Raw genomic sequence first — 6,691 nt, 5'->3', positions numbered from 1 at the left:
TTTAGTTTACCTCACAACAAACCATTGTTTTAGTTTATCTCACAACAAACCATTGTTTTTGTTTACCTCGCAACAAACCATTGTTTTAGTTTGCCTCACAACAAACCATTGTTTTAGTTTACCTCACAACAAACCATTGTTTTAGTTTACCTCACAACAAACCATTGTTTCAGTTTATCTTGCAGCAAACCATTGTTTTTGTTTTAGATGGTTCCATTCTGTTTCATTGTTTTATTCAAGCAAAAACAGACAGTTACATAACAAAAATCTACACCAAGAAAAAATAAATAAATAAGAAATTATTATGTTTGTAGATAAAACCTAAAAATAAAGTCTGGTCAAATTACAATATACACAAATTACACATTTACTACAATTGTACCAAAGATTTATGTAGTCGCTGGTTAGTGTAAAATCAATATAATGTTCTGTAGTTTCAATTTTTGATTTTAATTAAAAATATATTTGGCTAATAATTACAAGTGTCACCAACTTAATGTTCACCAGAGAAATGAACTAGGCATGCTTGTAATGTTCTGCATATGTAATTTGGCAACGAACTTACACAAGCTGTGGAGTGGAAATAACACACCCAACTCTAGATCCCTGCAAATAAGTCAAATAAGGAAATTTACAAGTCCAAGAACACAAAACAAATGAGTATAATAAGTTGTTGGTCATCTTGTACATGGGTAAACTATTTGTGGACACCAGTAACCTGTCAGCCTTTTGTGGACACTGGTAAAATGTCTGTTATTTGTGGACACTGGTAAACTGTCAGCCATTTGTGGATACTGGTAAACTGTCAGCCATTTGTGGACACTGGTAAACTGTCAGCCATTTGTGGACACTGGTAAACTGTCAGCCATTTGCAGATACTGGTAAACTGTCAGCCATTTGTGGACACCGGTAATTTAAACTTCCAGCCAATTGTGTACACCGGTGAACTGTCAACCCTTTGTGGACACTGGTAAACTGTCAGCCATTTGTGGACACTGGTAAACTGCCAGCCATTTGTGGACACTGGTAAACTGTCAGCCATTTGTGGACACTGGTAAACTGTCAGCCATTTGTGGACACTAGTAAACTGTCAGCCATTTGCGGATACTGGTAATCTGTCAGCCATTTGTGGACACCGGTAAACTGCCGGCCATTTGTGGACACAGGTGGACACTGGTAAACTGTCAGCCATTTGTGGACACTGGTAAACTGCCAGCCATTTGTGGACACTGGTAAACTGTCAGCCATTTGTGGACACTAGTAAACTGTCAGCCATTTGCGGATACTAGTAAACTGTCAGCCATTTGTGGACACCGGTAAACTGCCGGCCATTTGTGGACACAGGTAAACTTTCAGATTTTTGTGGACACTGGTAAACTGTCAGCCATTTGTGGACACTGGTAAACTGTCAGTCATTTGTGGACACTGGTAAACTGTCAGCCATTTGTGGACACTGGTAAACTGTCAGCCATTTGTGGACACTGGTAAACTGCCAGCCATTTGTGGACACCGGTAAACTGCCGGCCATTTGTGGACACAGGTAAACTTTCAGCTTTTTGTGGACACTGGTAAACTGTCAGCCATTTGTGGACACTGGTAAACTGTCAGCCATTTGTGGACACTGGTAAACTGTCAGCCATTTGTGGACACCGATAAACTGTCAGCCATTTGTGGACACCAGTTAACTGTCAGCCATTTGTGGACACCGGTAAACTGTCAGCCATTTGTGGACACCGATAAACTGTCAGCCATTTGTGGACACTGGTAAACTGTCAGCCATTTGCGGATACTGGTAAACTGTCAGCCATTTGTGGACACCGGTAAACTGTCAGCCATTTGTGGACACTGATAAACTGTCAGCCATTTGTGGACACTGGTAAACTGTCAGCCATTTGCGGATACTGGTAAACTGTCAGCCATTTGTGGACACTGGTAAACTGTCAGCCATTTTTGGACACCAGTAAACTGTCAGCCATTTGTGGACACTGGTAAATTGTCAGCCATTTGTGGACACTGGTAAACTGTCAGCCATTTGTGGACACTGGTAAACTGTCATCCATTTGCGGACACTGGTAAACTGTCAGCCATTTGTGGACACTGGTAAACTGTCAGCCATTTGCGGATACTGGTAAACTGTCAGCCATTTGTGGACACCGGTAAACTGTCAGCCATTTGTGGACACCGATAAACTGTCAGCCATTTGTGGACACTGGTAAATTGTCAGCCATTTGTGGACACTGGTAAACTGTCAGCCATTTGTGGACACTGGTAAACTGTCAGCCATTTGTGGACACTGGTAAATTGTCAGCCAATTGTGGACACTGGTAAACTGTCAGCCATTTGTGGACACTGTTAAACTGTCAGCCATTTGTGGACACTGGTAAACTGTCAGCCATTTGTGGACACTGGTAAACTGTCAGCCATTTGTGGACACTGGTAAACTGTCAGCCATTTGTGGACACCAGTAAACTGTCAGCCATTTGTGGACACCGGTAAACTGTCAGCCATTTGTGAACACCGGTAAACTGTCAGCCATTTGTGAACACCGGTAAACTGTCAGCCATTTGTGGACACTGGTAAACTGCCAGCCATTTGTGGACACTGGTAAACTGTCAGCCATTTGCGGATACTGGTAAACTGTCAGCCATTTGTGGACACTGGTAAACTGTCAGCCATTTTTGGACACCAGTAAACTGTCAGCCATTTGTGGACACTGGTAAATTGTCAGCCATTTGTGGACACTGGTAAACTGTCAGCCATTTGTGGACACTGGTAAACTGTCATCCATTTGCGGACACTGGTAAACTGTCAGCCATTTGTGGACACTGGTAAACTGTCAGCCATTTGCGGATACTGGTAAACTGTCAGCCATTTGTGGACACCGGTAAACTGTCAGCCATTTGTGGACACCGATAAACTGTCAGCCATTTGTGGACACTGGTAAATTGTCAGCCATTTGTGGACACTGGTAAACTCTCAGCCATTTGTGGACACTGGTAAACTGTCAGCCATTTGTGGACACTGGTAAATTTTCAGCCAATTGTGGACACTGGTAAACTGTCAGCCATTTGTGGACACTGTTAAACTGTCAGCCATTTGTGGACACTGGTAAACTGTCAGCCATTTGTGGACACTGGTAAACTGTCAGCCATTTGTGGACACTGGTAAACTGTCAGCCATTTGTGGACACCAGTAAACTGTCAGCCATTTGTGGACACCGGTAAACTGTCAGCCATTTGTGAACACCGGTAAACTGTCAGCCATTTGTGAACACCGGTAAACTGTCAGCCATTTGTGGACACTGGTAAACTGCCAGCCATTTGTGGACACTGGTAAACTGTCAGCCATTTGTGGACACTGTTAAACTGTCAGCCATTTGTGGACACTGGTAAACTGTCAGCCATTTGTGGACACTGGTAAACTGTCAGCCATTTGTGGACACTGGTAAACTGTCAGCCATTTGTGGACACCAGTAAACTGTCAGCCATTTGTGGACACTGGTAAATTGTCAGCCAATTGTGGACACTGGTAAACTGTCAGCCATTTGTGGACACTGGTAAACTGTCAGCCATTTGTGGACACTGGTAAACTCAGCCATTTGTGGACACTGGTAAACTGCCAGCCATTTGTGGACACTGGTAAACTGTCAGCCATTTGTGGACACCAGTAAACTGTCAGCCATTTGTGGACACCGGTAAACTGTCAGCCATTTGTGAACACCGGTAAACTGTCAGCCATTTGTGGACACTGGTAAACTGCCAGCCATTTGTGGACACTGGTAAACTGTCAGCCATTTGCGGATACTGGTAAACTGTCAGCCATTTGCGGACACTGGTAAACTGCCAGCCATTTGTGGACACTGGTAAACTGCCAGCCATTTGTGGACACTGGTAAACTGTCAGCCATTTGCGGATACTGGTAAACTGTCAGCCATTTGCGGACACTGGTAAACTGCCAGCCATTTGCGGATACTGGTAAACTGTCAGCCATTTGCGGACACTGGTAAACTGCCAGCCATTTGTGGACACTGGTAAACTGTCAGCCATTTGCGGATACTGGTAAACTGTCAGCCATTTGCGGACACTGGTAAACTGCCAGCCATTTGCGGATACTGGTTAACTGTCAGCCATTTGTGACAACAAGTTGTCGATCCAATCTACTTACACAGTTTTGTATCAATAACCATTGGTTGTCCATCTATTCCCAATATTGGTACAGTTATTGGCATCTTTGCAAATACAACATTAAAATAGCATAGAGTTCATTGGGTTTCTGGAATCTAGAGCATCCTCACAGCGGGGACGATGTCATACCAGTGTAGATTACATCACTAACCTGGAACATTACGGAATATCTTCACAGCAAGTATGTTAGCCAAGAAACTTCCTCCCTTTAGGTCTTTGTCTCCAGTCTCTCAAAACACCTCAGCTACCGGGTAATACTGATGAATGGAGTGTGTTGTTGACGCAGTGAACACTAGAACATTCCTCAAAGAAATAATGATTAGGTTTTTAGCAAGTTGTATCTCGTTTGATATACCAACATGCAAGTTCTATAGAAAAGCTACCAGTGTCTGGTAATCAGGAAAAATAGAGGGACATCCCAGGTATGATCAAAAGGTTAAGGACATTTTAACTGGTTGGTGTGGGTGTGGTAATAATAGGAACACTCCTTGGTTTTAGTTTATTTGCATGTGTAGTATATAACGGCTTTTCCCCATCATGAATTACTAACTTACCATCACTATCATAGTCATGAACAATAGAAACTTTAATCAATGTGTCAGTGACACATTAAATTCTATTCAAACATTTAGATAGATATATATCATTGTGTTATATAATCGTGGAAGGAAATATGCCATGTGTGATGTTTATACCAAGTTTGGCTGAAATCTTCTAGTGCACAACAAAGAAATCGTTGTATAACCACATATTCACAGACGAACATGTGTCATGATGCACATGATTTAATCTGAAAACCCTATTGTAATTACTATGACATAAATGATGGAATGTGATGGGAGAACAGACAATTTCGCTTAGGAGTGCCACCATTTAAAATAAAGTGGGGAGAAGAATAAATCAAATTTCCACGACTACATAATGAAAAACAGTTAAGAAAAATTTGAATAAACCAATGTCAACAGACAAATGTGAATATAATATCTGCAAATTCAAATAGATAATCTATATTGGGCTGATTTTCAAGCTCCCTTTTGGTTATACATGTGAGTTAGCCTCCATTGTTTTTGTTTGTGACCGGTAGGGTTTCGTTCAATGTTGTGGTAATATTTTTGCCATCCAAAATATATGATGTTAACCCAAATATGGCCAACGATTGATACTACCACTCTGGTCATAAGACCTTGCATTTATTCATGTAAATCTACACGTATCTCTCTGTCCTTATGCAGTGTATACCAGCCACAGATGTAAAACGTCTTGCTGATTTTTTTTATTTTATCATGGTCCTAAACATTGGTGCACACCAAAACTGTAGATTTACTATCACTAGAATAGTCATACAAAAATCACCAGAATAAAGTTATACAAATATCAACAGAATAAAGTTATACAAATATCACCAATTTACAAGTTGTAGCATCCAGTCTTGACTCGAATCGAGGTATTTATTTAACCCCATTGTAGTGGTTTTATACGTAAGCTCAAGTTGGATAAGTCCCCTCCCCCCATCTTTTCGAGGGATGTATAGCACTTCACTTCTGTAGAATTCCTTCTTGACCTTTTTTTGTCATAGCGGTGTGTTGTATACCTTTTTTATTATTATTATTATTTACGTTAACCACATATATAATTTCATAAATTTATCCCAACAAAAGAGTAAAATTTCTACAAAAAATATGACAACGGGTAAAGGGGTATGTCAGCGTCACAGCATACTGAATGATTCCCATTTTTCAGTGTGCTTCGCTAATTTGCCTCCCCCTATCGCCATCACCTTTTCAAAATTATAAACTTGCCTAATGAGATATAGACAACCATGGAAAGAAGGTTTTTCGTTTCTCATTTTAGAAAAGTAGATATGGCGTTTAGCTAGAAGAATAATATGATTTGTTATTTTTGAAAAAACCTTGTTCCCAAGAATAATATCTTGGTTGGACATATTACTAAGGGCGGGCAGATGAGCGAAACGCATCGAAATAGTTTGCCAGAAAGTCTTCACAACTATACACTCACAGAATAGATGAATCAATGTTTCATCATACGTTTCAAAGAAACTGCATTTTGATGATGTAACCAGGCTAGAGTTCGTGGAATATAAATCTTTGTTTGTATAGAGAATATTATGATTTAGTTTAAATCGAAAATTTCTTGTTCTATTATCAATTGTAGTGGTGAATGGCAAATTATACACATCTGAAAAATTAATACTAGTATGGTCAATATTCAATATTTCTGACAGTTTTCTTTCACTCGTAGGACGGGTGGCAACTTTGTTGATTAACTCTAAGCGTATTTTCCTGCTGTCAACTTTGATACATTTATTGTTGATATGTAGTCCAAAATCGTAAATTCTAAAATTTCCTTTAATATTTGGAATAGCGCTTACTACCCTATTCCACAACATTGTGTTGTATGCCTTTGCATTCATTGACTCCAGGGTATTTATAGACCTCCTCCTGCTCGGTGTTACGTATAAGGTTATCATCACCAAGATTAACGTTAGT

This window comes from Saccoglossus kowalevskii, chromosome 5 (genome assembly GCF_978046115.1).
Source record: "Saccoglossus kowalevskii chromosome 5, keSacKowa6.1, whole genome shotgun sequence".
NCBI lineage: Eukaryota > Metazoa > Hemichordata > Enteropneusta > Harrimaniidae > Saccoglossus > Saccoglossus kowalevskii.
This window is presented reverse-complemented; position numbering follows the sequence as displayed.